Source organism: Pristiophorus japonicus, chromosome 5, assembly GCF_044704955.1.
Source record: "Pristiophorus japonicus isolate sPriJap1 chromosome 5, sPriJap1.hap1, whole genome shotgun sequence".
NCBI classification, from domain to species: domain Eukaryota; kingdom Metazoa; phylum Chordata; class Chondrichthyes; family Pristiophoridae; genus Pristiophorus; species Pristiophorus japonicus.
The window spans coordinates 164,360,808-164,376,453 of record NC_091981.1 but is presented as its reverse complement, the minus strand read 5'-3'; the positions used below and the strand labels follow the sequence as shown (position 1 = coordinate 164,376,453).

The 15,646-nt window shown below is 44.7% G+C and overlaps 1 protein-coding gene across 6 annotated transcripts in view; it reads left to right on the top strand.

The window, feature by feature from the left end:
- Nucleotides 1-15,646, top strand: part of ppp1r9a (protein phosphatase 1, regulatory subunit 9A) — a 424,704-nt gene that overhangs the window by 283,054 nt on the left and 126,004 nt on the right. The window lies entirely within an intron of this gene.

Sequence of the window (15,646 nt, the reverse complement as noted above, 5' to 3'; positions counted from 1 at the left end):
GGTTTTCTAGACCAATATGTCGAGGAACCAACTAGAGAGCTGGCCATCCTAGACTGGGTGTTGTGTAATGAGAGAGGACTAATTAGCAATCTTGTTGTGCGAGGCCCCCTGGGGAAGAGTGACCTTAATATGGTAGAATTCTTTATTAAGATGGAGAGTGACAGTGGTAATTCAAAGACGAGGGTCCTGAACTTGAGGAAAGGTAACTTTGATGGTATGAGACGTAAATTGGCTAGGATAGACTGGCAAATGATAGTTAAAGGATTGACAATGTATAGGCAATGGCAGACATTTATAGATCACATGGATGAACTTCAACAATTGTACATCCCTGTCTGGAGTAAAAATAAAACGGGGAAGGTGGCTCAACCGTGGCTAACAAGGGAAATTAGGGATAGTGTTAAATCCAAGGAAGAGGCATATAAATTGGCCAGAAAAAGCAGCAAACCTGAGGAGAAATTTAGAATTTAGCAGAAGAGGACACAGGGTCTAATTAGGAGGGGGAAAATAGAGTACGAGAGAAAGCTTGCAGGGAACATAAAAACTGACTGCAAAAGCTTCTATAGATATGTGAAGAGCAAAAGATTAGTGAAGACCAATGTAGGTCCTGTGCAGTCAGAATCAGGTGAATTTATAATGGGGAACAAAGAAATGGCAGACCAATTGAAGAAATACTTTGAATCGGTCTTCACGAAGGAAGACACAAATAACCTTCCAGAAATACTAGGCGTTCGAGGGTCGAGCGAAAAGGAGGAACTGAAGGAAATCCTTATTAGGTGGGAAATTGTGTTAGGGAAATTGATGGGATTGAAGGCCGATAAATCCCCTGGGCCTGATAAATGCATCCCAGAATACTTAAGGAAGTGGTCCTAGATATAGTGGATGCATTGGTCATCATTTTCCAACATTCTATTGACTCTGGATCAATTCCTATGGACTGGAGGATAGTTAATGTAACACCACTTTTTAAAAAAGGAGGGAGAGAGAAAACAGGGAATTATAGACCAGTTAGCCTGACATTGGTGGTGGGGAAAATGTTGGAATCAATTATTAAAGATGAAATAGCAGCGCATTTGGAAAGCAGTGACAGGATCGGTCCAAGTCAGCATGGATTTATGAAAGGGAAATCATGCTTGACAAATCTTCTGGAATCTTTTGAGGATGTAACTAGTAGAGTGGATAAGGGAGAACCACTGGATGTGGAGTATTTGGACTTTCAAAAGGCTTTTGACAAGGTCCCACACAAGAGATTAGTGTGCATAATTAAAGCACATGGTATTGGGGGTAATGTATTCATGTGGATAGAAAACTGGTTGGCAGACAGGAAGCAGAGAGTCAGAATAAACGGGTCCTTTTCAGAATGCCAGGCAGTGACCAGTGGGGTGCCGCAGGGTTCAGTGCTGGGACCTCAGCTTTTTACAATATACATCAATGATTTAGATGAAGGAATTAAATATAATATCTCCAAGTTTGCAGATGACACGAAGCTGGGTGGCGGTGTGAGCTGTGAGGAAGATGGTAAGAGGCTGCAAGGTGACCTGGACAGGTTAGGTGAATGGGCAAATGCATGGCAGAGGCAGTATAATGTGGATAAATGTGAGGTTATCCACTTTGGTGGCAAAAACACGAAGACAGAATATTATCTGAATGGTGACAGATTAGGAAAAGAGGAGGTGCAACGAGACCTGGGTGTCATGGTACATCAATCATTGAAGGTTGGCATGCAGGTACAGCAGGCGGTGAAGAAGGCAAATGGCATGTTGGCCTTCATAGCTAGAGGATTTGAGTACACATAGAAACATAGAAAATAGGTGCAGGAGTAGGCCATTCAGCCCTTCTAGCCTGCACCGCCATTCAATGAGTTCATGGCTGAACATGCAACTTCAGTACCCCCTTCCTGCTTTCTCGCCATACCCCTTGATCCCCCTAGTAGTAAGGACTTCATCTAACTCCCTTTTGAATATATTTAGTGAATTGGCTTCAACTACTTTCTGTTATAGAGAATTCCACAGGTTCACCACTCTCTGGGTGAAGAAGTTTCTCCTCATCTCGATCCTAAATGGCTTACCCCTTATCCTTAGACTGTGACCCCTGGTTCTGGACTTCCCCAACATTGTGAACATTCTTCCTGCATCTAACCTGTCTAAACCCATCAGAATTTTAAACGTTTCTATGAGGTCCCCTCTCATTCTTCTGAACTCCAGTGAATACAAGCCCAGTTGATCCAGTCTTTCTTGATAGGTCAGTCCCACCATCCCGGGAATCAGTCTGGTGAATCTTCGCTGCACTCCCTCAATAGCAAGAATGTCCTTCCTCAAGTTAGGAGACCAAAACTGTACACGATACTCCAGGTGTGGCCTCACCATGGCCCTGTACAACTGTAGCAACACCTCCCTGCCCCTGTACTCAAATCCCCTCGCTATGAAGGCCAACATGCCATTTGCTTTCTTAACCGCCTGCTGTACCTGCATGCCAACCTTCAATGACTGATGTACCATGACACCCAGGTCTCGTTGCACCTCCCCTTTTCCTAATCTGTCACCATTCAGATAATAGTCTGTCTCTCTGTTTTTACCACCAAAGTGGATAACCTCACATTTATCCACATTATACTTCATCTGCCATGCATTTGCCCACTCACCTAACCTATCCAAGTCATTCTGCAGCCTCAAGCATCCTCCTCGCAGCTCACACTCAATTCTTTCATCTAAATCATCCACTTTGGTGGCAAAAACACGAAGGCAGAATATTATCTGAATGGCGGCAGATTAGGAAAAGGGAAGGTGCGACGAGACCTGGGTGTCAAGGTACATCAATCATTGAAAGTTGGCATGCAGGTACAGCAGGCGGTGAAGAAGGCAAATGGCATGTTGGCCTTCATAGCTATGGGGATTTGAGTATAGGAGCAGCGAGGTCTTACTGCAGTTGTACAGAGCCTTGGTGAGGCCACACCTAGAATACTGTGTTCAGTTTTGGTTTCCTAATCTGAGGAAGGATGTTCTTGCTATTGAGGGAGTACAGCGAAGGTTCACCAGACTGATCCCTGGGATGGCAGGACTGTCATATGAGGAGAGACTGGATCAACTGGCCTTGTTTCTATGAGAAGCCCTCTCATTCTTCTAAACTCTAACATATACAATTCTAACGGGATTGGACAGGTTAGAGGCAGGAAGAATGTTCCTGTTGCTGGGGAGTTCCAGAACCAGGGTTCACAGTCTAAGAATAAGGGGTAAGCCATTTGGGACTGAGATGAGGAGAAACCTCTTCACTCAGAGAGTGATTAACCTGAGGAATTCTCTACCACAGAAAGTTGTTGAGGCCAGTTCTTTAGATATATTCAAAAGGGAGTTAGATATGGCCCTTACGGCCAAAGGGGTATAGAGAGAAAGCAGGAAAGGGGTACTGAGGTTGAATGATCAGCCATGATCTTATTGAATGCCGGTGCAGGCTCGAAGGGCCAAATGGCCTGCTCCTGCACCTAATTCCTATGTTTCTATGTTTGTTTGGAGTGTGTGTCTTGTGATGGCTTTCATTTCAGCTTTGTGCCCAGGAGGACACTGTGATGTTTGGTCACAGAGGTATGGTATGATGGGGAAGTGGTGAGCAACAGGGATATTGGGTTTCATTCACTGGAATCGGAGTCTGATGAGGCATTCACAGACAGCCCATCTGGAATAGGAATTTGCTGCCTGTCGCCTGCCTTCTTCATCCCTCCACTTCCTTGTCCTGGTCCACTTCCTCCTCCTCCTCCTCCTGAGGTGGTCCTGCAATCCCTGGTGGCAAGGGCTGCGCTCTCATGATAGCCACATTGTGAAGCATGCAGCGGACCACCACAAAATGGGATACCCGCTCTGGCAAGTACTGGAGGGCTCCTCCGTAAGCAGTCAAGGCAGCCGAACCATTGCTTTAGCACCCCGATGATCTGCTCGATGATGTTCCTGGTGGCAACATGGCTGTCATCATATGACTACTGAACACGATTGGTCGGGTTGCGGAGGGGAATCATCATCCAGGTGTACACCAGAGAGCCCTTGTCACCGAGCAGCCATCCTCGGGTTTGACGTGTGGCTGGAAGATTGCTGGCGCAGGATGAAGACATCATGACTGCTGCCAGGGTTAGTGGGCATTCACTATCATGATGTGCTGGGCGTGGCCACACAACTGCACATTAAGTGAGTGGTAGCCTTTGCGATTACGGAACATCTCAGGATTGATGCATGGCACCCACAAAGCCACATATGAGCAGTTGGTGGTGCCCTGCGCCATGGGGAAGCCTGATATCCTGGCAAAGCCACATGCGCATTCGTCCTGCTTCTCTCTGTTCAGAGAGAAGACAATGTAGTCCCTTCTCCTGGAGTAGTGAGCCTCTAACCTTCCGGCTGGAGCAATGGACAGTGAACTGAGATGTTAGCTCTGTCTCCTGCTGCAGACTGGAATGGTCCGCTGGCGAAGTAATTGAGGGCCACGGTGACCTTGAGGGTCAATGGGAGAGCCGTTGTTGCTGTGCTCTGTGACTGGTCTGGTTGCAGGAGGTAGTAGAGTTCAGTGACCACCTCCTTGGTGAAGCGGATCCTCCCAATGCGCTACTCCTTGTTTAAGTGGAACTATGAAAAGTGTTTTCGGAAGACCTTAGGTAGGTACACTCTCCTGGCCCTACTCCTCCTCCCTCTGCGAGCATAATTTCCTTTCCTTTGCTGCCTCCGCTCCCCCTCCCAAAGATTACTCGTGCACGAGAGGAACTACAAGGTAAAGTCCTCATGACTGGGAGCAAATGGTGTGAGCTGAAGCTTTTAAATGAGAATGAAGACGTTCATCACTTTCACTCACACTCTCTGACCTCAGGAACTTGAAACAAGTTTAGACAGTTGCAAGAGTTTCAGAAAGTTATACACAGCCAGTCAAACTGAGAAACCATGTCAGCTGCAAATTGTTGATGATAATCCCTTTATCTCTGCTGGAGGCTCCTTCCTGTTGGTGAACACTTGGTCAACTGGTTGTGATTAGTAGAGGCAGAAAGAATGGCAAATCGTGCGTCAAGTAAACATTGCACACTCATTGATGTCACGATCTTCCTCATTTCCATTTTGGCACTGCTGTCCTGCTGAAAATGGTAATTACCACAGGACCCGCTAGAACCGGGCTGAAGCGTGTCGGCCACCATTTTTTCTTCAAAATAGGCTTTAATAGCTGGCGCTAAACTTCCGAATTTCTAAGCAAAGGTGTCCATGTAAAATAAAACTGTTAAAGCGAAAGTAAACAGTAAAAAGGCTGCAGATACATAACATATAAACAAAACATGATGGACCTACTCTGCCAATTACAAGAAGAGAAAAGGGTCCACCTCTGCCAGTCCTGTGCTCTTAAGTATTACCGCTGACCCAGATGTCAACCCACTTCCCCTCCACCTAGACACTGACAGACCTTTCCCACCTTGCAAGCACCCACTGCTGTAAAGAGAATGAGGGTATAGTGAAGAGTTGAAGTTACTGAAGTCGTTATTAAGTTCAGAGCTTACAGTGTGCCCAGCAGAAATTGTTCTTGAAGTTGGTGTGGAGCTTCATTGAAATATTATAGGAATGTGAGGCGGAGTTAAATTGATGAACCACAGGCAGTTCAGGGTCACATTTCTGCACCTAATCTGCATTTAGTTTTTCCCTGTGTAGATGAGGCTGCACTGCAAGCAATGAATAAATTCTAATATCTTGGAGGAAGTACAGATGAATTGCTGTTGCACCTCCTGCAGCTATGTGGGATGGTACCAAGGGAAGGACAGCTGGCAGTGAGGGTGGCTGAAGAATGGACAAGGAACTGAACCCTCTGAAGCGAAACGGGGGGAATCGTTTTTGGTTATGGGATTGATCTGGATGGGGCTGAAGGTGACCGGGCGAATGCAGAAGCTGGTTGAATGGGTGTTGTGGAGGAACATTTTACGAGATGACTTATTATAAAATGGATGAGATTTAAAGGCAGTAAACATTTGTACTTTTCTCTTTTACTAACAGTTAACACCCTCATTTTAAAAAGTTACTACATTAGGGAAACATGAACTAGCATCTTGAGTCCATTTGAGAATACAAAACTTTGTTTCGGAGATTCCAAAAGCTTTTGTCCCTGGTTTTCTTTTCTGTAAATTGTAGGAAAGTCTCAAGCAATAAGATTTCATTGTACGTGAATATATTTAGTTGGTTGAGAGCTATCAATGAAGGGTAATAAAGTTTTACGGCCTAAAAGTTGGTTGGCGCCACATCCATTTTATAGGTGTAAACTGGGCTCCAAAGCACCTGAAACAGGCATATGCATATGTAAATAAGGGAGCTATCACATGGTTGAGGCCTCTTTTGCAAAATTCGTTTGCCCTGAACATAACCGGGGCTGGACCGGCTGCATTCACGGAAACATGGTCTATATGTGGCTCAACCAGCGGTCCGTAAAGAGACCACTGAAGGCATAGCAAAAAGATAAGTTTGTTTTTTAAAAAAAAATTACTGAACCGGGAGGAGCAAGAGAACTCCTCTCAGCTTCAGTGCAGTGCCGAACATTGTTGCCGGTTCCCACTTGGGCCCCACCCCCTCGGATCGCTTCCTTCCCCTCCAGAATGCCTCATCCCCTTCCCCCCTTCCAGGACCTACCTGAGGGCTGCTGCAGGTAATGCAATTGCCTGAAATCAAATATCAATTTGCTAGAAAACTCCCTGGCCCCAGAATGCATCCAGACTTCATCTAATTTAGATGAAGTGCGAGACCCAATATCGTGTGTGCCTCGGTGCTACCTGTTCCGGCGCAAATCAATTTCTAGGCCTACTTGTCTGCCTCGAAATGGAGAAAGGCGTTACAAAAAGATGGAAATACAACCTTTGATGTTACTCACAAGCTGGCAAAATGCTTTGTGTTTCATCCTCCCTGGGCAGCTATTGATTGGCATTTTCCAGTCTTCTCCAATAACCATTTGAAAAGGCTATTCCAGGACAAACTTCCATTGGAGTTTATTATTACCAAGACTTAACCTTGTTCTTACTCATTGTCCACACATCCACTTTCCAGCAGGTGTCATTATATGACCTTCTGAATCAGCAATGCTACCTGATTGCTTTTGTCATCCTCTTTCCCGCCCCCCCCCCCGCCCCCCCCTTCTCCAGTTGCAGGATGCTGGTCAATTTTAGGGCCCCTACCCATGCCCTGAACTGAGTTCAGCTAAACTGCACAGATCAGGAACCAAAGCTGGGACCTTCTTGGCTCAGTACCTCACCAAAATGAGAGTTTACAGAGTTACCAATGTGTAAGATCTGATCGTTCCATTCACCAGATTCAAAACACAACGACAGGCACTGGATACAAATTGAACTCCAGGATATAAGATTTCTCATTTGATTTGTCTGTCATATAAAACTGGCCATAAAAACAAACAAAATACATTAGGAACATAGGAACAGGAGTAGGCTAGTTAGCTCCAATTCTGTTCAATGAGATCATGGCTGATCCGTGACCTAATTCCATATCTTTTGCTCCATATCCCTTAATGGCCTAGAAATCCCAGTCTGCTGCTTCCCGCAGGCGATCGGCTAAAAAAGGGAAAAAAGATGCACACTTACCAGAACCTGCTGCGCCCACGAGAGGTCCAGGTCCTAATCCTCCACTCACTATGCGTCAGAGTGCTTGCACGTCAGTACATCCGCAGAGCTAGAGCTGGAATCACATGGCTCTGGCTGGCCAATCCATGTACAGTATTTTCTTATTCATAATAATGGGAACTCCGTGAGTTGGAGTTCCCATTATTATGATTGAGAAACCCCCCCCCCCCAAACACCCAAAACACTAATTTAAAAAAATAGAAAAATTACACCATATATTTAACATTAATTTAAATTGAAGTTATTTATGTCTTTAAAAAAAATGTCCTGATTTTTTTTTAATCAGTTTTTTAAATTATGGTTAAAATAAGCTTACTATATATAGTGGGGAGGGTTTTAACATAAAATGTGTTTTTTAAATGTTATTTTATTTATGTTTTGTGTGTTTTAAAACTCTTATGCCTATAAAAGTAGACTATGCGCCTGCTTTTATCAGGCGCAAGAGTGTTTAGGACATTTGCTGGGCAAGATATGGGTAAATACCGCAATCTTGCCCTTGCAAATGTCCTCACTCCCGAGATATGGAGGATCTGTCAAGCCAGAAACTTGACAGATCAGAAAAGCCGGTTTTCAGCACATGTGCATTGTGTGCTGAAAACTGGCTTTTGCGCTGCCTTCCTGGGTCCATACACACTCCGTATGGACCCGGGGAGGCCGGGATTTCTGGGCCAATATCTTTGGTTAACAAATCTATCAATCTCAAATTTAAAATGATAGGATGGTGGATACAGATTCAATAGTAACTTTCAAAAGGGAATTGGATAAATCCTTGAAGGCGAAAACACTCCAGGAATATGGGGAACGAGCAGCTGAGCGGGACTAACTGGATTGCTCTTCGAAAGAGCTGGTGCGGACTCGATTGGCCGAATGGCCTCCTGTGCTGTACTATTTTCTAAATAAGAATATCACATTTTCCTATGTATTAGCTGTGCTACAAATCAATATGATGTTGATCAATCGTAAACTTACTGGTGTCAATTTTGACTTTTGGGCAACCGACTGGCATTGCATGGGGCCTACCTGGTGAGTGTGAAATTGAGACACCAGCCTCATTCCTGCATTACAGTGACTACACTTCAAAATTATTTCATTTGCTGTAAACGCTTTGGGACGTCGTGCGAAACGTGTTATATAAATACAGGTCTTGCTTTTCGTTTTATTAACAGGCCGGCGAGCCACAGGGCGCCAAATGGGCATCCCAATGCAGCTTGCCGGATTGAGGGCTCCCAATATCAGCTTCCCCAGTGCAGGGGGAGGGGAAGAAGTCGCAATCGTGGAGTGTGGGGATCCCGCGATGGCAGTGGTCAAAATTATTTTTCTGCGGACCGGAGGAGCAGCAAAACCCAGATATAAAGGGAGCCAGTGCAAGAGCAGCAGAGCTCAGCGGGAGATAAAGGGAGCCGGCCCAAACAGCACCAACCGACCTGTGAGTGAGAGACGCAAGAAGAAATCAAAGTGTGACGTCACAGGAAAGCAGGGAAGTGATTGGTTGGTCAGTATTTCTCTCTTTCCTTAGGCATTGCTTTAAATTAAGAGCCAGGATTAAAAACTAAACATTAGTAACTTCAAAACTTATTTAATTAAATAAAATATATTTGCGATGGCATGGAAGGCGATGTGTTACTGCTACAACATGTGGGAGCTGGTGGACACCATTGAGGTCCACGGCGACCACATCTGCAGTAAATGTTGGCTGCTCGAGGAACTTCGGCTCCGTGCTGATGAGCTGGAGTCCGAGCTTCAAACACTGCAACACATCAGGGAGGGGGAGAGTTACCTGGATGCTGTGTTCCAGCAGAAAGTCACACCGCTTAAGTTAAATAATTCAAATTTGGTCTGTGGTCAGGGACAGGAGGGTGTGACTACGAGTGAGACAGGTATGGGGACCCAGGACGTAGTGATTGAGGAACCTCAGCCCTTGCTCTTGTCCAACAAGTTCGAGGCAATTACTCCCTGTGTGGACGAGAGCAAGGACTGCAGGGAGGATGAGCAAACTGACAACAGCACTGTGGTACAAGAGGCCATTCAAGTTGGGGGAGTAAAAAGAAACACTGTAGTGGTAGGGGACAGTATAATTAGGGGGATAGATACTGTTCTCTGCAGCCGGGAGCGTGAGTCCCGAAGGCTATGTTGCCTGCCCGGACATCTCCTCTGGGCTGGAGAGGCACTTGGAGTGGGGGGGGAAAGATCCAGTTGTCGTGGTGCACGTAGGTGCCAATGACATAGGTAGGACAAACAAAGAGGTTCTGCTGAGGGAGTATGAGCAACTAGGGACTAAATTAAAAAGCAGAACCACAAAGCTAATAATCTCTGGATTACTACCTGAGCCACGAGCAAATTTGCATAGGGTAAATAGGATCAGAGAAATGAATGCATGGCTCAAAGATTGTTGTGAGAGGAATAGGTTTCAATTCATGGGGCACTGGCACCAGTACTGGGATAGGAGAAAGCTGTTCCGTTGGGACGGACTTCATTTGAACCAGGCTGGGGCCAGTTTCCTGGCAAATCGAATAACTAGGGCTGTAGATAGGGCTTTAAACTAAATAGTGGGGGGGGAGGGATCTGGTGAGCAGAAATGGAAAGGAGAAGGCAAAAGTGCAGCGTAGCGATAGGGGTAATGACAACCAGAGTATGACGGGAAGAGACAGAGCGTATACACAAGACAAAATTAAAAGCTCTATATCTGAACGCATAAAGCATTTGTAATAAGATAGATGAGTTGACAGCACAAATAGAAATAAATGGGTATGATCCGATTGCCATTGCAGAGATATGGTTGCAAGATGACCACTGCTGGCAACTGAATATTCAGGGGTATTTGCCATTTCGTACGAATAGGAAGAAAGGAAAAGGAGTTGGGGTAGTGATGTTAATAAGCGATGAGATCAGTGCAGTAGTGAGAAATTATATTGGTTCAGAAGATCAAGATGTAGAGTCAGTTTGGGTGGAGAAAAGAAATAAGAAGGGAAAGAAGTCATGGGCAGGAGTGGTCTACAGGCCCCCAAACAGTAGCCACACGGTAGGACAGAGTATAAATCAAGAAATAATGGAGGCTTGTAAGAAAGGTATGGCAATAATCACGGGCGATTTTAATCTTCATCTTGATTGGACAAATCAAATTGACAAAGGTAGCCTTGAGGAAGAGTTCATAGAGTGTATGCGGGATGGTTTCTTAGAACAATACATTGTGGAACCAACCAGGGAACAGACTATTCTAGATCTGGTAATGTGTAATGAGTCTGGATTAATTAATGATCTCATAGTGAAGGATCCTCTTGGGAAGAGTGATCATAGCATGGTAGAATTTCAAATTCAGTTTGAGGGTGAGAAAGCTTGGTCTCAAACTTGTTTCCTGAACTTAAATAAAGGTAATTACCCAAAGATATGAAGACAGAGTTGGTTAAAGTGGACTGGGAAATATATACTAAAGGGTAAGCCTGTAGAAAAGCAGTGGCAAACATTTAATGAGCTATTTCATAACTCTCAGCAAAGATATATTCCAGTGAGAAAGAAAGACTCTTAACAGAAGGATGAACCATCCGTGGCTAACTAAGGAACTAAAACATGGTATCAAATTGAAAACAAAGGCATACAATGTTGCGAAGAATAGTGGAAGGGCAGAGGATTGGGAATTTTTTAGAAACCTGTAAAGAACGACTAAAAAATGATAAAGGCAGAGAAGATAGCATATAAGAGCAAACTAGCAAGAAATATAAAAACAGACAGTAAGAGCTTCGACGGGTATATAAAAAGGAAGCGAATAGCTAAAGTAAACGTTGGTCCCTTAGAAGATGGGACTGGGGAATTAATAATGGGTAACAGGGAAATGGCGGAGACTTTAAACAAATATTTTATATCGGCCTTCACGGTAGAAGATACTAAAAACATCCCAATAACTGGTAATCAAAGAGCTAGTGGGGGGGTGGGGGAGAGAACTTAAAACAATCACTATCACTAGAGATAAAGTACTAGGCAAACTAATGGGACTAAAGATGGACAAGTCCCCTGGACCTGATGGCCTGCATCCTAGGGTCTTAAAAGAAGTGGCTGCAGAGATAATGGATGTATTGGTTGTAATCTACCAAAAATCCCTGGATTCTGGAGAGGTCCCAGCGGACTGGAAAACTGCAAATGTAACGCCCCTATTTAAGAAAGGAGGGAGACCGAAAGCAGGAAACGATAGAGCAGTTAGCTTAATATCTGTCGTTGGGAAATTGATAGAGTCCATCATTAAGGAAGTAGTAGTAGGACATTTAGAAAATCAAATTGCAGTCAAGCAGAGTCAGCATGGTTTTATGAAGGAGAAATCATGTTTGACAAATTTGCTGGAGTTCTTTGACAATGTAACGAGCAGAGTGGATAAAGAGGAACCAGTAGATGTGGTGTATTTGAATTTCCAGAAAGCATTCGATAAGGTGCCACATAAAGCGTTACTGCACAAGATAAGAACTCACAGGGTTTGGGGTAATATATTAGCATGGATAGAGGATTGGCTAACTAATAGGAAAAACATAGAGTCGGTATAAATGGGTCATTTTCAGATTGGCAAACTGTAACTAGTGGGGTGCCAAAGGGATCAGTACAAATTTATATGAATAACTTGGATGAAGAGACCGAGTGTAACGTAGCCAAATTTGCTGATGATACAAAGTTGGTGGGAAAGCAAGTTGTGAGGAGGTTGTAAAGAATCTACAAAGGGATATAGATAGGCTCTGCGAGTGGGCAAAAATTTGGCAGATGGAGTATAATATGGGAAAATGTGAGGTCATCCACTTTGGTAGGAAAATAAAAAAGCAAATTACTGTTTAAATGGGGAGAGATTACAAAATGCTGCTGTACAGAGGGATCTGAGGGTTCTTGCACATGAAACACAAAAGGTTAGCATGCAGGTACAGCAAGTAATCAGAAAGGCAAATGGATGTTGGCCTTTATTGCAAGGGGGATAGAGTATAAAAGCAGGGAAGTCATGTTCCAATTGTACCTGCGTTGGTAAGACCACACCTGGAGTACTGCATACAGTTTTGGTCTCCTTATTTAAGGAAGGATATACTTTATTGGAGGCAGTTCAGAGAAGGTTCACGAGGTTGAATCCTGAGATGAAGGAGTTGTCATATGAAGAAAGGTTGGGTCTATATTCATTGGAGTTTAGAAGAATAAGAGGTGATCTTATTGAAACATAAGATACTGAGGAGGCTGGGCAGGGTAGATACAGAGAGACTATTTCCCCTCATGGATCTAGAACTAGGGGGCATCGTTTCAGAATAAGGGGTCGCCCATTTAAGACAGAAATGAGAAGGAATTTCTTCTGAGGTTTGTAAATCTTTGGAATTCTCTATCCCAGGGAGCTGTGGAGGCTGGGACATTGAATATATTTAAGGTGGAGATAGAGAGATTTTTGAATAATAAGGGAATAAAGGGTTATGGGGAGCAGGTGGGGAAGTGGAGTTGAGGCCAGGATCAGAACAGCCATGATCTTATTAAATGGTGGAGCAGGCTCGAGGGGCCAAATGGCCTTCTCCTGCTCCTATTAGATTCTTATGTTCTGGGCCCCACAAAAATAATTCCAAACTTATTTTGGCTGGGCCTCCGGCTTCATTGCCCTGGAACTGGTGGAAATGTGCATAGCGCATGCTATGATTAGTTCCAATCTAAAATGGCAATTTGGGGTCCTGGGACCCAATCTGGATATTCAGAAGAGCCTACAGCCTGAGACAGGCAGATGCTTGGAGCACTCAGTGGTAGGCATCTTTCAAAATGTTGCCTGCCTTGTTCGTAGGTGTTAACAGGGTCGTAAGGCTTCCAACTCTATTTTGAGGTCTTTACTGCCTTGTTAATGGCTGGAGATAGAAGTAAAGATTTACCCCATCATGTGAGAAATGTGAGGTAGAAAAAGCCATCCGTCAGCTGAAGAACAACCAGGCATCAGGAGCAGATGGAATTCCTGGCGAAACACAAAAGCACGGCGGAGAAGCACTATTGGCACAAATGCATGACCTCATCTCTCTTATCTGGAAGGTGGTGAGCATGCCAGGAGATCTCATATGTCGTAATCGTGACCATCTTCAAGAAAGGGGACAAGTCCAACTACGGTAACTACAGAGGAATTTCCCTGCTGTCAGCCACAGGGAAAGTCATCGCAAGAATCCTCCTCAATCATCATCTCCCTGTTGCTGAAGAGCTCCTCCCAGAATCGCAATGTGGATTCCGTCCACTAAGGGGTACAACGGACATGATCCTTCACCATGCGCCAACTATAAGAGAAATGCCGGGAACAGCACCAACCCTTGTACATGCCCTTCTTTGACCTCACAAAGGCCTTCGGCACTCAATCGTGAGGGATTATGAAGCGTTCGCCTCCGTTTCGACTTACCTCAAAAGTTTGTCACCATCCTTCGCATATTCCACGATGACATGAAAGCTGTGATCCTGATCAACGGATCCATCACAGACCCAATCCACATCCGGACCGGGGTCAAGCAAGGCTACGTCATCGCACCAAGGCTCGTCTCGATCTTCCTTGCTGCAATACTTCATCTCCCCCTCAGCAAGCTCCCCACTGGAATGGAAATAAACTATATAACTAATGGGAATCTGTTCAACCTGCGCCGCCTCCAGGCTAGATCCAAGGTCATCCCATCCTCTGTCATTGAACTACAGTATGCAGACGACGCTTGCGTCTGCGCACACTCGGAGACTGAACCCCCAACACCTTCACCGAGGCATACAAAAGAATGGGCCTTACACTAAACATCCGTAAGACAAAGGTCCTCCACCAACCTGACCCCCGCCGCACAGTACTGCCCCCTGGTCATGATGAAGGCTACCAACCCTATTTTGAGATCTTTACTGCCTTGTTAACGGCTGGAGATAGAAGTAAAAATTTACCCCATCATGTGAGAAATGTGAACCATAAAAGCTATTCAACCCATCAAGTCCAGTGTTTGCACCGACCCCACTTTTATTCTCCACAGCAATTTATAGTTTCCTGAAGAAAAGATCTGCGTAATTTCTCCCTGACCCCTCAAAACATTCAAATGAAATTGCAGAATTTCTGCCCGTTCCCACATCTATACAATTCAATATTGTCAGTTGCTTTCCACCAATAACATTGGTTTGTTGTGTTCCATGCAATATTTGATTATCTTTGTCTATCCTTGCCCCAGTTACTTTCAATGCGTTCCTCAGTAATTATTAAGCTACTTCTTTTCGAAGGAGTTAGTCAATATGAGATTCAATTGCTTTTGCTGGGAGTCTGTTCCATATATTTACGACTCTTGGTGGAGAGGAGGAATGAAATGAAATTTCTTCTAATCTCTACATTTATCTGCATTAAAATCTATCGGCTACTCTTTGGATAGGCTATATTGTCCAGAGTTTTTTTTGTAGCAAGACACAAGGGGCGAAAAATTCAGTGGAACAGCCCGAGAGAGGCGCTAACGGGCCGCTAAGCACTTACCAGCAGAGCGCCACGCTGTCAGTGTCTCCTGGCAATATCAGTGGAAGTTTACCAGCGAGCTAAAAGTTAAAACGCCACCCACTTGGTGACATCAAGAGTGTGCAACGCCCCGTTAGCGCCGCGATCGCTAACTTCAATGTTTTTGCCTGCCGTAGCGTCTGGCGCTAATCCCGACAGGAAAAGCAGGCGCCCCGAAGAAGCTCCCGGGGCGATATTTCAACGAATAAGCAGGTGGGTCTTTAGGATGCACTTTATTTATTTTCATGTAACTCTCTTAGCTGTTGAACACTGTTGCTAATGTAAACAGTAGCCATCTTCCATTTTTATTCAGTTTTCAAATGGTGCAGATGACCACGCCTTTAGGCGCTAGGATGTCGGTTTCCTAGCACCACAACTTCATCTGCGCTCACGCGATATCACCCCAAGTATCAGGGTTAGTGCCCTAAGAGGAGTGTGGAAAGCTTCCTTTAGTGCTCCACTTCCCTCTTGGGGCGCTAAAAATCAATATCCTGGTTGGAGGCGGTAAACATAGCCCAGCACTAAAGTTAGCGACCAGGCAGTGT